We start from the raw sequence: 20156 nt of genomic DNA, 5'->3' as shown, positions 1-20156 counted from the left end.
TAACATAAATTTTGATGCTAAAGGCAAAATATTTTTATTTAATTATTATTATTTACAACACTATGCTAGTGTAATGCATTTCACACCACATAAGGCCACCTCCACACTATGCAATTTTAATAGCGTTCACACGATCAAATAATTTATGCACTTTTTCTCGCCACCTAATCAGTCTTAGATGATAGGCAAAAACAAACAACACAAAATCGTCAACAGGGTAATTTCAGGAAGATGACTCGCTACAGTACTTTGAAGAAGACTTCGGCGCTACATCCAAACCGGTACCCACTTTCTTGCACACTGTGCAAGGGAAAGCACCCATTGCGGCTCTGCTCGACCTTCCGAGCCAAGACACCGGAAGAGCGCCTACGGGAGGCACTCATAGGCAAATACTGCGTAAACTTCCTTGCGGTCAACCACTGTGCAGCGAATTGCTCCAGCGACGCATGGTGCCGGCGCTGCAACGAGAAGCACCACACAATGCTGCACATCGAGAAAAATACCCGTCGCCGCCCCGCAGTTCCTCAAAACCGTCCATGGAGCGAACAACTGACCTCAAGCTCCGACGATGCTCTCTCAATCCATGCTTTAGACTCTGGAACGGAAACCAGGCCTCTTCAACCAGAACCAGAGGAGGGAGAGTTAATTGAATTCGGAGCGGAAACACGGCCTTTCCGCCCATCACCGCGACAGGAAACGGAAACTCGGACTTTCCGCCCCCTTCTGCGACATGAACGTCGCTCGCACAATCGTCGTCATCGCCGCCGCCAAGCGCACAACCCGACCAGACTGGAGACTAGGTCTCTTCAGCTTCACCGGGCTAGCTCCTTTAGAGCCGGGCTAACAGATAGAGCCAGCGTATTAACTCCTTCCTTGCTGCCAACGACAGCCATTTCACCCACGGCGGTTGTAAAAATCGAGGCAAGAGGACGCCTACACCTCGTGAGGGCACTCATAGACGCCTGCGCACCTACATCGCTAATTGCGCGCGATCTCGCAAGGAAACTGCAACTAGTGCAGACTCATGTCGGTGGCTAACACGGCTGCCTCCTCGTACTGCGAGGCAGACATGATACGAATGCCCGCATGTCCACGCATGCAAGTAATCCACAACTATATGCGCATCAGCCCGACAACCACGATGGACTCCGATATCGCAGCCCCGTACACACACATAAAGCTCGCGGTTCCCAATTTTTATAAGTCGGCGCCGATACGTTTGGTGCTCGGCGCAGATGTTTATACCCGAATCGCATTTTTATCTATCGCTATTTGATTTTTATTTAAAAAATAAAGAAAATATCACGAATGAATTTATATTATATGATTTTTATATTTGTATTTCTATTTATCTATACGAACAAAAAAAGGTCGCACATGAAATAAAGTGCATTGAAATAACCATGTAATTTACTCTAATTTATAGTAATTTAAGGAAATATTGTGCTATAATTTTGTACATGGTTATGGTGGTCGATGGATATGTAATTTTTTTTGGGTGTTTCTTCTTAAACTAATACACTTTCCTTTTTTTCCTATTCTCAACAATCGACGCATCGTCCTCCAAGCGACTCGTAGAAAGTTCGAGAATAAAACGATGGTGTTTTCGTTAATTGAAATTTTGGTTTTAAAGGTTTTCTATCATATTTTGCTCTATTGCAAACATCGCTATTATTTATATATTTTTGAATCAAAACTTTCAAATTTTTCCAGTATATTAGTATTTTCAATTTTTCATAATTTTCATTAATACCTGCATGGCCTGTTTCATTTTTATGATATTGAGCAAATTGTGTATAAACTTGTTCTTCATTTTTCATATCTTTAGCATGGAATTCACATCTAAAAAACTTTACCTGTCTATTAAATATTTGAATAAGCTTTTGCTGAACTATATTGTACTGATTATAGGTTAAATAAGAAAAAATACCTACTTTTTCACTATTTATGTTCCTACGACAAAGATCTATGAAATTATTATTTTTTATATCTTCTGCGCTAATAAAAAATTTCTTCGTGTTGCCTAGTTCTTCAGATTCCATAATTTTCTTTTTTGTTAAAATGATTTGTGTATTGAAGCGATTTACAATAGTATGTAAAATTGGAAAATGATCATTTAGTTCCTCCTCTTGAGAGTGGATTGTGCATTTGTGCTTATGTTGTCTTCTTCCAATGAATGAATCTCGCCTGTGTTTCTATCTATTCTACTTAGAAAATCGGCTACGTTATTTTCCTTTCCTTTCACGTAATTTGTATTAATATTGTATTCACCTAGTTTAATTAACCATCTTTGCAATCTTGGGTTAATGTCTTTTCGCTTGTTTTTTATTTGGAGCCACTTAAGTTGTTGGTGATCGGTTAAGAGGTCAAATGCTCTGCCGTAAATGTATGGTCTATAATATGTCACTGCCCAGACAATAGACTAGTAGTTCTTTTTCTGTAGTGGAATAACTTCTTTCGTGTTTGTTAAGTGTTCGACTAGCATAGCTTATAGGACGACTGTCCTGGGTTAATACTGCGCCAATTGCAAAGTCACTTGCATCAGTTGAAATGCCAAATTTTTTGTTAAAGTCTGGATATTTCAATATTGGTGGGCTTACTAATAGATTTTTAAGTTTTTCAAAGGATGATATGTACTGAGGATCGCGAGTGTTTATTTTGATATCCTTTTTTAAATATTTTGTTAAACCATGTGCTACTTTAGCGTAATCTCTTACAAATTTTCTATAATAACCTGTTATACCTAGGAATGATTTAATTTGTTTTGATGTAGTAGGCAACTTCAGTTTTTGTATGTTTTCGATTTTGCTTAAATTTGTTTGTATCCCTTCTGTTGTTAAAGTGTGACCTAGAAATTCAGTTGTTTTCGCGAAAAATTTGCATTTATCTACCTGAATCTTTAAATTATGTTTTCTTAATCCTGAAAATATTTTGTTGATATTTTGGGTATGTTCTTCAATACTTGAACTAAAAATTAAGATGTCGTATAAAAAAACTACACATATCTTGTTGATATATTCCGTAAGAACTGAATTCATTAAACGTTGGAAAGTTGCTGGTGCATTTCGCTCCCTCTGCGTCTTCTGTGTGTGGGGCATTAATCTTTAATCCCACTTTTCCTGGTAATGTTGATGGGCGGAATGAAGCTATTCTTCGCCATCACAAATTGTAATCCTCGGAGTCGCTCTCCGACGTTCCAGATAACTTGTGTAGAGACTTAAGTTTCTTAAACTTGGCTATCTGTGCCGACCGACTTATATATTTATATATATATAAGAGATCTTTAAAATGGGAGCTAATCTTAGGATTTGCTTCCCGTTGCTAAAGCTTACGAAACTTAAAAAACTTCAGTTTTTAGTATCGCTCAACTTTGCAGTTTGTTTTTACCTACTGCGCCAGTTTTAGTTGTTCGAGCGGAGGAATAAAAATGCCGACGATGTTACTTCTGTAACATTATACTTTATTCTGTCCCTTTTCAAATTATGTTCTGCTTATATAACTACTAAAGTGATTAGAATTTTTTAATCTATTTCTTTGTTTTTTTTTTTTATTTTCTTATGAAATACAATGTTTGTTAAATGTAATCTTATTTTCTATTGAATGCAAACAAACATGATGGTGTGGTTTACCCGATAATGTCTGGGTTATCATTACAGTCAAACATAAGGACCGAAACATCTTTGCACGCATTTGCATTATGTTCTTTATCTCTACTTGTTATCTTATTTTTTGTAATGTTTACTTGTTTTTCTTTAATCTTCTATTTTGTCCAATTTACAATATTTTGTTGTATGGTGTCAGGTTGGGATGATAGTGTACACATAACTACACATAACAGATCTGCAATGAATGAGTTAAATTCAACTTTGAGCTAATTGCGAAAGCAAGCAAATTTTTCACTGAATGAGTACACGTGTGATTACTGCTGAGATTATGAAAGAGAGATATTTAGCTTTTGAGCTGCTTAGTTTGTAAATATAAAGCAAATATTCACAAGTGGTTCACAATACTTATGAATGTTTACTTAGGTTTTTCTGATGATTATGAATCCGAAACACCTTTGAGTATACGAAGAAACTCAATTGTGCACAAGCCACTTGAGCCATTTGAGCCGTACTACTATGAACCAAAAGCTAGAAAATCTATTATGAAAGTAATCAGTTATTAAGAGCTATTATTATATTATACACCAAGAAGTTTGTCACTAGTTCCAATAATGACTACATATGTACTATAATGAAAAAACAGGACTTTCATGTTTTGTATTTATTTTCTTTATTATTAAAAAATCACTTATACATTCATGTTATCACGTACAATATGGTATAACATTCTATTTTATAAAATAAGATTTCAGTTTTTTGAATGGTATCAAACTAAAAATCACGTCAGTTCAATGGTATTAAAATTAAATGAATTATTGGCTCTAATTATTATATCCGTTTCTATCAAAAAACTTGACAATATGATCGAAAATTATTACGTTGAAATCATTGAAACCGTATCAAAAATGAAGTTTTCGATGCAGTTGAACTTACCTAGCGGCTCGATAAAATACATTCCGTGGCTAATAGATGCCACTAATTTCGAAATCATTAAAACCGCAAAACCGTAAATATTCATCGAAATCTATCCGTTGATAAGTGAACTGCATAAATAGAGCATTTGTAATTATTTATGCAAAAAAAAGCTGAGGGCGTATTAAATTATGTTTTAAACGTGTGATTTAGAGACAAAAACACACCAATAAATATCAATTTGAAATACTAGTGGATATAATGAAATTGCACCCAGACATAGTTAAAGGATTTTCTCAAAGAGCACCCGCGGAAATAAATGTTTTTTGGGAAGACACTTCAGAAAAGTTAAACGCTATGGGCCCTCCAGTCAAGGACTAGACTGGATGGAAGAAGGTATAAAAAAAATATCACACTTTTATATTATCGGTTAATATTGGTTCATTTATATGTTTGGACTGATTTTAAATATTCAGGTAAAAGGAAAATGGCCCCTCAAACAAGTAAATTTATGTTCCCTCGAAGAGGAGGTCAGGGCTATACTTACCCTTAATAAAATATATAGCATATGTCACTCACTAAATAAATTATTAAAATCTACTGAGTTATTCACTACTGCCCGTGGATCACACGCGTTAAATTAGGAGTAAAACAATTCCCCCTTTCCCTGTACTATGAAGACTTCCTGTTAACTTTGGAATATTTCAGTGCATACACTACATTTTATTTACTTTTTACATTTTTACCTATTTATTTTACTTTTACAGCAATTACTATCTTACAGAATGTCTTTATTTACAACGTGCACAGCTTTCTTGTCATTAGACAATACAAATATGTTTTCTCTAGGGAACTGTAAACTTTTAAATTGGAAGGGTTAATCTCATCGTATCAGAGGGATTCGGAGAATCAATACATCTTTTCCGGTACCACATCCTGTGAGTATTGTGCACTCTATTGAAAAAGTATAAAGGGAAAAGTAAGAAAAGTATCGACCAAGTAGTATATTTTCGTCGTTCGTTCTTTGAAAGAATCAAATGTCTCTGGGGTCAAGCACTGGTGGATTAAATCGTTTTATATCGATCATGGCCATTTGTCTCAACATTAGCCCAAAAAAATATTTGTAGAGATCTGTTTGCATCCCAAACTTATTCTTAACTGAAAATGTCACTTTTTGAGCCGAATTCTCGACATTTGCGGGAAATTTTCTTTTCTTTTTTAATTCGAAGAAAAGTGCGCCTGAGGACCCGTCCACGCTTTACTAAGACTAACGCATACATAGATAATACTATTACTCTACTACTACCATTTATATGATTTCTATTAGGTATTAAAAAATATAGAATTTTTGTAAAGCAACTTGTATTAGTTTACAAAAAAATGGACCATAAAACATTTCGTGTGTTAATTAAGCATTGCTTTATGAGGGAATAAGAAAAAACACGTTTTTATACAATAAAGCCTTAAAGCAAAGTTGTAGACCTAATATTTACCTTACCTACTTGTTCGTTAGTTGGTGACAGAAATGTTCTTTCTTTAAACCAATATATTGTCTTATAACTTACATATGTTATCAATGGATTTTTATAGGGAAGCGTTTATTTAGTCAGCACGTGTTCCTCGAGTCACAACTGGTAGAATTTGACGGGAATCTCCTGAGAACAGAATTGTACATCCACCCATAGATGAATTTTTGTTGCGCAAAGCGCGCATTGTCCTATCCAGTGTTCGACAGACGCCTTGTTGACATGCTAGCTTTGCCCCAGTCTATTGATGAGCAGTCACGCATCAATTTCCCTGTACCTCATGGGGCATCAAGGAAAAATTTTCCTTCATTGTTAATTGTGGCTCATCTTGAGCTATGTTATTATTTATCACTGGCCATATTTTCCTGAAATTTATTCCATAGATTAACAGAATCAGTTACTTGACGAAACGGTACTATGACGGCAACCATGCACCAGCCGGCACCGCTGCAAACGCTATGCTATGTCTCGCATTTTTTAAATCTGTGATATCTTCGATAATAGTCATTTAAATCATATGTTGTAAAAGGACGTATAGATCTACAATTAAATCAACAATGTAAAATTGATATACTATATTAATATAGACATAGTATACCATTGAGGAGTTTTCTGTAGATCTTTTCAATGTGTACAATACTTAGTACATTATTTTGATAAAACTCGTTGGGTTCAACCTGCATTTGCAATCTAAGAGGAAAACATGTAATTATTTATGACATCACATTAGAAACCTCAAAACAACAGTATTTCTCCACTATTTAATGTATGTTATAATACATATGTATAAGCCTTCTCCTTCAATCATTCTATCTATTAGAAAAGCCGCATCAAAATACAGTTTCGTAGTTTTAAAGATTTAAGCATACATATTGATATAGGGGCAGGAAAGCGACTTTGTTTTGTAGTATGTAGCGACATGAAAAATAATAATATTGTAAGTCGGTAAACATTGCCGCTTTTCATTTCTGAAATGAACATCAGAAAATTCCTCAATATTTGATATTTATCATCGTTGTGGGGAACCAGCTTATGGACAACACGCAATTAATTTTTTTTTTTGTCATTGTGATATGAAATACTTAGAAAACATGCCGGAAGCTTGATCGAATATTATTGGTCAATAATGTTGTGTCAGGGGTTTTTCTGTCAAATGTGTTTGTGGTTAAATGAGCCTTGGCCTCCCTCACCGTTTATGTAATAGCATTGACAGACGGCAGCGATAATCCGGATTAAGTGCATTAATCCATTTTAATGTAGGAGTAAGTGAAGATAACTCCTTCCCCAACATTGTTAAAAATGGCAAATTTTAAGCTATTTTGAATGAAAAACAAAAAACACTGACAGCTGTTTTAAAAATTTTCAATAATAATACAAGAAGTTTTATGTTTTGCTGTTATGTTATGATGTAGTTTTAAAAATATCGTGTTGATATTGTTCAGAGCGCTCAGAGCGCCACCTGATAATTAAGTGGCATCACCTACTACTTTGTGTAAATTTAGGCACTCTGCAATCCTGTCATACATTAGATGAAAAAATTGCTAAAATAAATTTCATTCGCTTTTATAGCGCGAACAAAACAACACGCATTCGGCTTTTTTGTTCTATTTCGCTAAAATATTATAAAAATGGCAATCAGCTGTTTACGAGAGTTTCAAACTCGCATAGCTGCCGTCTGTTACCTATAAATTAGGATCTGATTAAGTGCGCAGTTAATCCGGATTAACGCTGTCGTCTGCCAACGCTATTACTCTGCCACACCACACACATCATACACACCACATTTTCATTACACCCCACTTTTTATCTTCCACATCACACGCACACAAAAATCATCACATCACTAATACAACACACCTGAGGACACCATATCAAAGTAATGCGTTTGAGTGTTTGAAGTGAGTAGACGGGTTTCTTTACATGAAACTGAACATTTCGCGAAACTCATAATTATAATTAGTGAAAGTGCCACAGTTTAGGGAGACTGGACCTTTCAATTTGGATACTGTACCTAGCAAATAGATAAGTAAAATCTGATTTGTATCAACATTTTATTTTTACTTACTTGCCCCTTTTCGTAGTAAATTTACACAAAATAAAACTTAAATTAGATTTTCCCCATATAACAGTGAACAAAAACTTAATTTAATCTGCCGTTTTGTTTTGTTAGCTCAGCTGTTTCTCCTTCTTCGCTTTGCCTTTGGTTACGGCATTGCCAAAAATTAAAAAAGCAAATAAGGTTTTAGGACAAAGGACTGAATATACCCATTGAGAGGTGTTCCCAACTATTTTTTGGCAGAGATAAGGCCTCTGAAAATAGTTTGGGAAGTACACCAGATAATTCTTTTCGGAGGAATTCAAAGATTTTGAGAACGACTGCAAAAGGCAAAAATGAGGAGACCACCGCTGCTGGACCGATAATAAGTTGTGAAAACGCCGACCAACATAACAAATGCGGAAAACCTGAGCAAATGCAGAACGGTGAACAATTCAAGGAGCTTTAAATTAAGATGTATGGTCAGAGGCATATTAATCAAGCTATGCGAGACCTTGTAAGCTGCATAACAAGTCTGTACGACAAGACCGAAAATCCAGAGGAATCGATGAAAAGAGCTTTGGTAGGTAAAGCGTCGCAAGTATCCGCTATCCCCAGAGAAAAGCATACGCCAAAGAGGGTACGAGAATTATCAGGTTACTTACCACCAAACAAAAAACCTAAAAACGCGAACGATAAAGCGCAGGTGTCATATAGTGAGGTCATTAATATTGTACCGAAAGACAGTTCTGTCGATAAGCCCGTATCCAAGAAATGGGTGGACGTGGTAAAGAAGAGAAAGCCGGTTGAAAAAAGAATTCGCACGAAACCAGACGCCATTATTATAACCAAAAGGACGGAGGATCATATGCGGACATTCTCAAGAAAATTAAGTGCGATAATGGCCTTGAGGAACTGGGCACAAACGTAAGGCACATTAGGAAAACGCTCAAAGGAGACCTGCTACTAGAATTAAAACCTTAAGCAGACAAGAGAGCCGACTCGTTCGAGAGCGCTTTAGAGGGAGTAATTGGAGAAATGGCTGTAATACAGCAAAAAACGCACAACGTCACTATAATGTGCAAGTACCTGGACAAGATTACCAGCCCCGAAGAAATTTGCGACGCGTTACAAAAGGAGTGTGGTTTTCTGAGTATAGGGCCAGCAAATATCAAAAATATGCGGAAGACAAGAAGCGGCACTCAAACAGCCCTTATTTGCCTGCGGGTTCAAGACGCTAAGACTGCCCTTAAAATAGGCAAAGTAAAGATCGGGTGGTCGATCTGTCGCCCCCGGGATTACTCGCCTGTTTCCCGTTGTTACAGATGCTTCCATCCAGGCCACATGGCGCGTAAAAGTAGGAGTGTTATCGACAGGTAATCTCTTTGCACACGCTGTGGAAGCCCGGGACATGTATCAAAAGTATGTACTAACATATTCACATCTTGCTGCAGAGAAGCAAAAGATGGTTTCACATGGGCGCAAATAGAAGGAATATATTTCGTAAGCTGTTATGCCCGTCTCAGCGCATCCATTAGAGAATTGGAAGACTTCCTCCTTGAATTATCTTTAGAAAGTAGATGCATAGACCACATGGCAATCATTGCAGAAGTTTCGTTCTCTCGGGCCCAGGAACCCTCACGCATTACCACTACACGAAAAAGAAGCTGGAAGCAAACAGATTTTGATACTGACGTTTTTGAGACAGCCTGACACCAGGCGAAGGATGCGTCCACTTAGTAACCGCATTGCGAAAGGAACTGGTGGCAGCATGCGACGCTGCAATGCGTAGGGCAAAATGTCACAATAAGTGAAGACCTGTATACTGGTGGAATGAAGAAATTGCCACGCTCAGAAAGCTCTGTCACGCAGCTCGACGTTGCCTACAACGCAATCAAAGCGACTCAAACGAAAACCGTCTCAAAGAAGCTTTTAAAAGCCACAAAAAGCTCTTAAAGTCAGCTATAACCCGAAGCAAAAGAAACTGTTTTGAAAAAATCTGTGGTGAAGCGAATATAGACCCCGGGAGACTGCTTATAAAATCTGTACGTCCAAATTCAAAAATAAGCGGCAGCAACCCCAATGCGCTCCGTTGATGAAGAAAGTCGTCGAGGCATTATTTCCAACACACGGTCCGATTACTAACGCTGAACAACGAAACGAAGCTGCTGAATCACTCCTACTGGTTACAGAAGCAGAACTATTGGCAATAGCCAAAAATATCAAAAACAACAAAGCGCCTGGTATCGACGGCATACCAAACAGAGCGCTAAAGGTAGCCATAATTTCGAAGCCCACTCTTTTTGCAAAAATGTACAACGCATGCATAAAAGAAGGGATGTTCCCCGATCCCTGGAAAGTCCAGCGTCTGGTTTTAATCTCAAAACCCAAAAAACCACCGGATGAACCTTCTTCGTATCGACCTCTGTGTATGCTCGACACAATAGGCAAAGTGTACGAAAGCATAATAAGAAATCGCTTGGAGATTGCAATCCAGGAAGCCGGTGAACTATCAGAAAGACAATACGGCTTCAGAAAACAGAGGTCTACTATCGATGCACTGAAAGCAGTTGTCTACACTGCGAAAAGTGCAATAAGTGGCAAAAGATGGAAAGGTGGCACAAAAAAATATTGTGCGCTGATCACCCTGGATATGAAGAATTCATTCAACTCTACTAAATGGGAAAATATATTCCAAGCCCTATATGGAATACACGCCCCCCAGTACCTCATAAATATCATTACATTTATTTTAACATTTTAAAAATAGAAAGCTGATCTACGACACCACCGAAGGCATCAAGAGCTACCCTATTAAAAGCGGAGTACCACAAAGATCTGCTTTAGGCCCTCTCTTATGGAATCTAGTTTTTGATGGGGTGCTTATAATTCCAAAGCCTAAAAACGTTAAGCTAATAGCATACGTGGATGACGATAGTGGTAGCAGTAGGTAAAAAACATGATGACCTACAAAATAAATGTAATGAATGCATAAATGGTCTACGCCAATGGTTTTCTTCCAAGAGTTTGGAACTGGCTGAGCACAAAACAGAGGTATTTCTCATAAGCACCAGGAAAATTGAGGAAAAAATAACTCTCACTATAGGAGAGTGCGTAATTACTTCATAACCAGAGTTGAAGTATTTAGGGGTAATATTGGACTCCAAACTGAAATTCAAGCAGCACTTAGCAAACATAGCAAATAAAGCAAAAAAAAATTATAACGCCTTTTCAAGAATGATGGCAAATAGAGGCTGTGTGCGCCCCAGCCGCCGACTTCTAATCGCAAAAGCTATGAGCTCAGTTATACTATATGCAGCTCCAGTATGGATACAGACACTAAACATAAAAGCGTATGCCAAACCAATAAATGCGGTGCATAGACTCACAGCAATAAGAGTAACAAGTGTTTTCCAAACTATCTCCAGCGAAGCATCTGAAGTACTAGCTAGTATGCCGCCCATAGGCATCCTGGGGGACGAGCTCACGATATTATATGATAAGAGCATATTTATATGGCAGCAACGGTGGCAAACCTCAACTAAAGGACGGTGGACCCACAGACTTATACCTGACATCCATACGTGGATAAGTAGACGACATGAGGGCCTGGATTTCCACCTGACCCAAATATTAAGCGGACATGCGTGCTTCAGAGGCTACCTATACAAATTTCAAAATTACGTCAGTCCGTATTGTTCGATGTGTGCAGAGTCCATGAAGACTCTGAACACGTGTTTTTCCATTGTCCTCGGTTTCGAAACGTAAGGGAAACTTTAGAAACTGCACTAGGTGGTAGCCTAACGGTGGAAAATTTGACTCCATTTATGTGTCAGTCCTCTGACAAATGGGTAGCTGTTCGCGAAGCGGCAACTTCCATCATGACTACATGTTACACAGTTACAGCAGAGTAGGCGTCAGTCCATCCATGTTATAGAGGAGACGTAAAATGTCTTGTCACTCCCCTATCTGGTGCTTCCGTGAGAGAGTTTTGAGTTGGGAGTAGGTTAGGTTTTTAGCGGATTAAATTCCTGAGCTCCGGCTTTCGATGCTTCCTCTTACTATTAAAAAAAAACCATACCAAAGTAACAAAAGGGACCGACGGACGGAGCACAGGGCTCTTCTGATTCCGATCGACAAAATCAAAAAAATAAAAAAAAAATGCAGTCCAAAAAAATAAAGAATGAAAAAAGTTCAGTGAGAAAAAAAATTATATTCATATATGTATGTACACATATATAAACGCTAAATACGGGCATATGCAAAAGTGCAGTTAAAAAAAAAACAAGTGAGGTGTCAAAACTGTGCGAAAAATGAGAGTATGCGTACATACATATAGTGGGGTGACCAAAAATAACAACAACGAAACCAACGTACAAATGTGAGGTGACACAATTGTGGTGCAGAAATTAAAATACATACTATATGCAATATACATATGTGCAGTCAGTGCAGTGACCCCAAAACAAAAGCAGACTGTTGGTTATAAAGGTTCCTTCTGATCCGGAATCGATCAGGCCTTTGACAGTGAAGGTGCTTTCGTTGTGACATGTTGGCACCATGGCTGTACCTAAGAGCATGCTTCGACTGGAATTAATAGAGGCCACATGAGATTTAGTAGAAATCTCAGTAGTATCTGTGCTGTCGAATATCTAAGCTATTTTCTCACTATGATGTCTGTGAATCATAGAGTGATGTCTCTGCTTACATTTACGACAATTAAACATACTTCTAAAATTTTTGACTTCATGTGACTCCGATAAACAGTTTAGGCAGACGTGGAGTTTTCTAACAGAATTTAACCGTGCGTTAGGCTGCATCTCAATGAATCTTTGACAAGTCTTCGAAATGTGCGATCGAGATGAGGACAGTTTACATTTAATATTGTTTGTCTTGGCGTGATGGGAATTGATGGGCTTGGATCCAATCCTTGACTGCAAGGTTGGTATCCGGCCTTCACCATCAGCCGACTTAATATTAGGTTAAGTACTCAACTCGCCTTTGAGATTTGATACACTCTCAAGCGTTTTAACCCGTTTGGTTAAAAACTTGTCTAACTCAACCCATTTTGGGATCTCTGAATCCGAACCCTGAGATTGTTCCCAAAGCGACAGTGTATAGTAAGGCAATTGGATAGAACACAAATACGTAAATATAGCATCCCAACTCTCTATATTGATGCCATGTACATACATGTAAAGCTGAAATGCAGTTATTTATCTCCTGCTGTAAATTTCTGAGTTCGGCCTTAGATTCTGTTGAAATGTGCAGAAGCTTGAACAATAAATTTAATTGGGTGTTGACAAGCACTCGCTTGTTTTCATATCTACACAAAAAATTATTCCAAGCCAATGCGAATCCGTTATCCGTCAGAGGCGCTTTCGAAACTATAGCTTTCGCCTCACCTCGGGGTTTTTTTACTCAGGTGGAAGAACTTCTCCACTGGAGATAACCACGAGTTATTCCCATAAATGGCAGCAAATAGATCCTAACATCTGTATCTATATCTGTAACATTACCTCTGCCCACAGAAATTTCAGTTCAACTTGTTGTTGGAGCAAAAGACTCCTCAAACTCCAGTAGAGCGTCTGCAGCTCTGGTAAAGGCCCTGATGGATTCCATTGTATTTGACAATTGAATCGGAATTGCAAAGATGTTGTACAAAATCGGATCTAAAACTTTAAAATTAAAATTTAAAAAATATGTGGAAATATGTTGCAATAAGTTTAAAAGTTATAGAACCAATCATGGACAAACTACAAATTGAGTTGATAATAGGTAGTGCGTTGTTTCGTTGTGAAGCGCAAATTTTCGAAGGAACAAAAAAATTAATACATTTAATAAAGCAAGTACACAAACAAAGATTGATTTGTGCTTAGTTACTTTATTTAAATCAAAACATAAATAAAAATAAAAATTCTCAAGTATTTATTTGACTTGTTACCTTTGTTGGTGTTGCTCACTTCACTTGTTTTATTTGTTTGTTTCTTTGTTTTTTGTCGCGTCTGCACTGCATCGTTACTGGAGCTGCGTTATTGTTGCTTGCATTTATTGCTATTCGAACAATACATGGAAAGGCAGAGTGAGCGACTAGACCAGTGGTCGGCATTTCTTAACACAATTGTGCAAACTAACTTCACACGTACGCTTACGCTCTATCGTTCAGTCGTTGTCGAGCCAGCAACGAATTAACATCACGCAAGATTATAGCGCAAAACCAAATATGCCCTGCGAGAAATATTTTATGATACTAAATGCCTTTGGTGCCTTTTATGTTCCAAGTCTTTAAAAGATAATAGGGAATATACGCTTAAAAGGCATTTTGTTAATTTTCATTATACTATAAATTATTTATAAAATTTGCTTAATTTTAATTCCAATTTCTCACTGGGCTACTTGTTTTTCGTGCTCACCAACACAGTGACAGATCCTCTCATGCCGACCACTGGACTAGACTCAAATTAACCACAAAAAACGGAGAGAGATTTGTTGACGCTCCAGACGATGTTTGTGCGTCCGAGAAATTTATACTTCGAATAACAGTTTCATTATATATTATATAAAGTGAAATGATCAGTGCAATTGCGAGGTGTATTTATTGTTGTACTTAAATGAAGTACAGTGCGCATTGATTTTGGTCGTAGAGTGCCAAAAATATGTTTTGGTCTCTACTTCACACAGCACAATTGGTTTTGTACATAACTTATACACAAATTGCCCAATTTAGTGAATTATAGCTTGCAGAGCACAAGTACAAAATATGTTTGGCTGTAACCTTGCGTACTGCTAAGTCAGGCAAATATTTACATAAAAGAGTTCTCGTACAAACACATAAGCATATATGTATTTTGAAAAATGGCCGTCCTTCCGGGTCATATTTACAGCCGCGTACATAAACCATCTTAAATTATCACAAGCGTAGAAATTCTCAGATATAAAACCAAAGGTCAAGTCGACAAACAAATGACGATATAATGGGATTTACCACAAATTTAGAAAGAAATAAAACTTCAATTCATTGCTTCAAATTGTTTGTCGGATCTATCGACACAGAATGTCCCCATAAACAATTGGGACTCCATTCTGTTACTTTTTTGGGAGCAGTCGCTCTAATCGCGATGAAAGTGCCCAACGTGGCAGCAAATGAAAGAATTTCTTACTACCCAATATGAAACTGCAGGAAGGGCAGATAAAAAACTAGTAAGAACGAAAAACGTTCAAAACGACCTCAATAGAAGCTTCAATAGACCTCAAGCTAGTAGCAACAATAATTTAAATAAAAGCTTTTTTAAGAGTCAATCGTTCACATCCGAAAAATAACAAACCACTTGTGAGAAATTCAAAAATTTAATATTAGCGATCGAAACAATTTCGTTAGAACGTACCAACCGTTTGTGACATGCGCATATGCTTAAAGATTGCGAAAGCAAATGTAATTGCTCAAATAGATCTTCTATTAAGCAACGATAATACTCGATTCCACAGATAATACTCGAAGGAGACAATTTGAGAAAATCTCAAAGACACTTCTGGCACAAAAGACTATTTTCGGTTGGAAAGTATTACACCAAAAATGTTAATTGAGTTACCAATTATTGCCGTAGTGGCGCTTTCTTTGCTCTTCGATGCAATTCTTAGTTTCGGATACTATCCAATTTCATGGAAAAAGGCGCAGATCATCTTGATAGATGAACCTGGGAAACACTTAACACAGTCATCTTCATACAGACCAATCAGCCTTCTACCCTGTCTTTCTACAATGTTTGAAAAAGAATTACTATCAAAGATGTCTGCTTTCCTCCACGAAAATAATACAATACCAACGCATCAATTCGGATTTCGTACGAAACATGGCACATTAGAGCAAGTAAATAGAATTACTAAAGAAATAAGGAAAGCATTTTAGCACAGGGAGTACTGTTCAGCAATATTTCTAGATGTAGCACAGGCTTTTGATAAGGTGTGGCATGAAGGCCCACCCACTTCTTACTTTCCACATCATGTGCCAACAAATTCATTAATACAACACACATGAGGACACCATACCAAAGTAACAAGAGGGACCGACCGATGGAGCACAGGACTCTTCTGATTCCGATCGTTATCGTACTGCGTGTCCGTGTCTTCCTCTGGGTCCTTGATATCCCCAAAGCACTGACATGACAGCATTGGCCAAAAATTAATGTGACGGACAATACGGTAGATCGGACATATTCATTCATTCTATCTAGACGTGTCGAAGTAAGAAGACCAATTATTTTGAAGTTACGCGCAGTGAGTGATTTTATTACTTAAATATTATAACAGCTGAACTTTTAACTATATCGATTCATTTTGTGACTACATTAAACATTGTAACCGCAGTGAAGCTGTGACTATCTCTATTCATTTTGTGACTTTTTCAAATATTGTAACCGCTGAATTTGTACAAAAACTATCGTTTTGTGACCATATTTAACTATTGTAACTAAGTTTGAATAACCAACAACACAATGTTGCCATGCTTATGCTGTTGTTGTTTTTGTACAACAATGTTTCAATTTTTGGTTGGTGACATATTCACATGTGTGCGCATATGTTTGTTTGTATGCTTGTGCGTTATTGAAGTTATAGTTCTTTTTCTTTCGTTTGTTTTTCATTTCTGCGAATTCTCGACTATTTTATGTGACTTTTGTTTGAAATACTCTGCGTTGGCCTTTGAAAAATGAATTCGCAGAATCATTTCTGTGTGTCTTCATTTCCATTTTTGGAAATCGACCCGCGATGACGAGGTATATCGTTTTATCTGACAGCGTGAGGTTTGAGAAGTTCATTTCTAATTTTGTCTCGTGGCATATTAGAAATGATGTTTCTTCGAACATCGTTCGCTTACAATGGATAAAACGACTTCTGAGTGGTGATTTTAATGAATAAATTCCTTTTGGTTGAAATACTCTGCGTTGGCCGTTGAAAAGTTAAGACTATACTTCTCAGGATCATTCATTCCTTTAATTTCTTCAAAAAAATTAATGACCTTTAGAAATATGCACATTTGCATTATTTCGTTGTCATTTCCATATTCGTAGCAACAGAATTTCTATGGCATAAGTAAAGTAATGGCTTCCGATTGTCACCCCTTGCCGCTGTAGCAGCTTCGCCTACAAACATGAGTAAATATGTATGTATGTATACGTATGATCGTGAATACATATCGACTCAGATTTTTACGAGAAGCACCAGAAAGTTGTGCAATTTATGATTTTTAGCTTTTGCCATCGTCGCGAAAAGACGACTTGTTGGTAAAAGGCATGCTCGGGGAGATGTTACGGCCTCTGTTTTTATGAATGAAGCGAGATCGCTTGTGGAATTTGCGACTGTGTTCATGAATGAAATCGTTTTTGTTGTAAAATTTACTACACTTGTTTTTCGCCAATTTGGCTGCCATATTGACTTGTGAAGATCAATTTTTTGTTGGTGACATATTCATATGTGTACGCATATGTATGTTTGTATGCTTGTGCATTATTAGGCAATGTATGCAAATATATGTACATATAAGTATATATGAATGTATGAACATGCAAGTCAATGCGCGCACATGTAATAAGTACATATATTGATAAGTGATGAAAATATGATTTCAATTTCTGAACGCGCACATGCGTATACATACACTCATATGAGCATGTGCAGATACACAAGATAGGATAGAAGATGTATGCCTTTAACCATCGTATAATATACAAATAAATATTTTTCTTATGCATATGTATATTGCTGTGAAAAATTGAATTTCTATTAGTAAGAAAAATATATGTATAGTATACGATGTTAAAAGCAAAAAATTAAAAATTTATTCTGTCGAGATTCGAACCTGCGGTACTTTTAGAGACCTAGCATCTTGACTTTTCAAGCGCTTACCACCAACACCACCATTGACACTTAGGTTGCGCTGACTTAAGGGTTATGCATGTAAGAAACATACGATGGTTCTAATAATTTTGTTTAAGTATAGAAATACGCTTTTGTAGAACATTTGCTTTCGCAAACATACAGACAAATGTGCAAACGATATAATATATGTATGTATGATTGCTTCGCATTTTGCTTCTACGCCGATCAAATTTCTATACAAAAATCGGCTGAAATGTGTGAGAAAATAAAATGGACAACTAGGGCAAATAATTTTTAAAAAATTTATTGACAATTAAATATAAATGAAAATCCATGTAAATTTATTTAAATTTATTGAAATTTCGTTTTGCATTTTCGGCACTTTCAAATTAATTAATATAAGTAAAATTCAGTGGCGCAATTATTGACACTTGTCTTAATATACAAAATTGGGCTAAAACGAAACAATGAAATACATAATTACTTTTGCATGTCAATATGGAAATGCCGACGGCAAAACGCTAAGGCATATATTGCACATATATACATACAAGAGATTTCTTGGTTGAAAGCAAAAATTGAAGCATGAGAAATTGAAATGCCGTCGGCAAAACGAAATTGCTTACATTCGTACATTGCGTATGAATCATGAAAATATCATCATAATGTTTAGGTAAATCTTTTATATATTTAAAATGAGTTATTATAAAATAAGACCAAATTTACATTAAATAATTTGAAAAATAATAAATCAAGAATAAAAAAGTTCTACATACATATTTCCATCCTACGGAATATCAAAGAAATCATTTTATAAATACATATGTATATTTCTGTCTCTTCATATTCTCGGTTAGAATATGTAAGAGAATTGTAAAAAATGTTAAAATTGCGAGGCGAATTCTGACCTACAATGTTAACAAATGCGGTGAATTCCCTAATTTGAATCTATCAAATGTTCGCAGTCGAACCTGCACCTTCTCTATACTTTTAAGTTCTCTGGTCAGTCTTCATTTACTTTCTTTTCAAATCGACCCGCGATGACGAGGTGACTATTCACATGTGTGCGCATATGTATGTTTGTATGCTTGTACATTATTTGTTCGGCAATGTATGCAAATATATGTACATATAAGTATATATGAATGTATGAACATGCAAGTCAATGCGCGCACATGTAATAAGTATATTGATAAGTGATGAAAATATGATTTCAATTTCTGAACGCGCACATGCGTATACACACATACACTCATATGAACATGTGCAGATACATAAGATAGGATAGAAGATGTATGCCTTTTAACATCGTATACTATACAAATAAATATTTTTCTTACTAATAGAAATTAAATTTATCACAGCAATATTATGTATATGTATATTGTACATATTGTTACAAAAGTAGTATTAAGTTGTATTTGTATTACTATATGCATCCCTGATTATGAACAATAGCTGTAGGTATATGGAATAGCATTTGTCTTGTTGTAGACATCTGGCGCCGCACTGTCTGCTTGTCTAGTTAAACAATTGCTGAGTCTGGCGCCGCGACTGTCTGCTTGCGTCTGGCGCCGTATAGCCGTATGTTCTGGCAATTTCCAGACGCGATATTCTAGAAGGACACGTCGGCATCAGCGAGAAGTGCGTGGCTATATAAGCCGTGGCAGCGCCAACGTAATCAATCAGTGCTAAGAGTAAACTGCTATAGTGTAGACGAGTTGTGAAATAAAGAGTTGTTGAATTAAATTAAACAGTGTTGATTTTATTTGTCAATCCAGAGATACGAACCTAACAAAGTAAACTAGCAAGAGTAAATTCGTAACAATTGGTGTCAGAAGTGGGATTGTCAAATAATCCAAATTCAAGATGGTTAAATTCGGAGAATTGAGAATTCAGCAATTAAAAAAGGAACTGGAGGAGCGTAATTTGCCGATAAGCGGGCAAAAGGCGGATCTGCAGGCACGATTACGTGAAGCAATGGAAGCGGATGGAATTAATGTGGACGAGTTCGAATTTGTTGGGCCAGAAACTTCTACAAAGGTAGAAGAGAAAGTAGAAGAACAACGAACATCATCAAGTGTAGACATGAACACGTTGTTAGTGGCTATTAAGCAAATGGCAGAAAATGTAGTGCAAACAGAAAATCGTCTGGCACAGCAAATAGCCGAAAATGCAGAAAATGCAGTGCAGGCAGAAAATCGT

At 36.7% G+C, this 20156-nt stretch overlaps 1 protein-coding gene and 1 pseudogene across 1 annotated transcript in view; both read left to right on the top strand.

Moving 5' to 3' along the window:
• The window catches only part of LOC105224248 (synaptotagmin-7), a 566903-nt gene that overhangs the window by 488398 nt on the left and 58349 nt on the right, over positions 1-20156 (top strand). Inside the window, exon 1 of the mRNA XM_049460390.1 lies at positions 18397-19764. The gene's annotated coding sequence lies outside the window, so the exon portion shown is untranslated. Of the gene's footprint in view, positions 19765-20156 lie in introns of the transcript that reaches the window.
• Positions 16783-16976, top strand: LOC125779913 (small nucleolar RNA U3; annotated as a pseudogene).

The sequence above is a fragment of the Bactrocera dorsalis genome, chromosome 6 (assembly GCF_023373825.1).
Source record: "Bactrocera dorsalis isolate Fly_Bdor chromosome 6, ASM2337382v1, whole genome shotgun sequence".
Lineage (NCBI taxonomy): Eukaryota > Metazoa > Arthropoda > Insecta > Diptera > Tephritidae > Bactrocera > Bactrocera dorsalis.
This window is presented reverse-complemented; position numbering and strand designations above follow the sequence as displayed.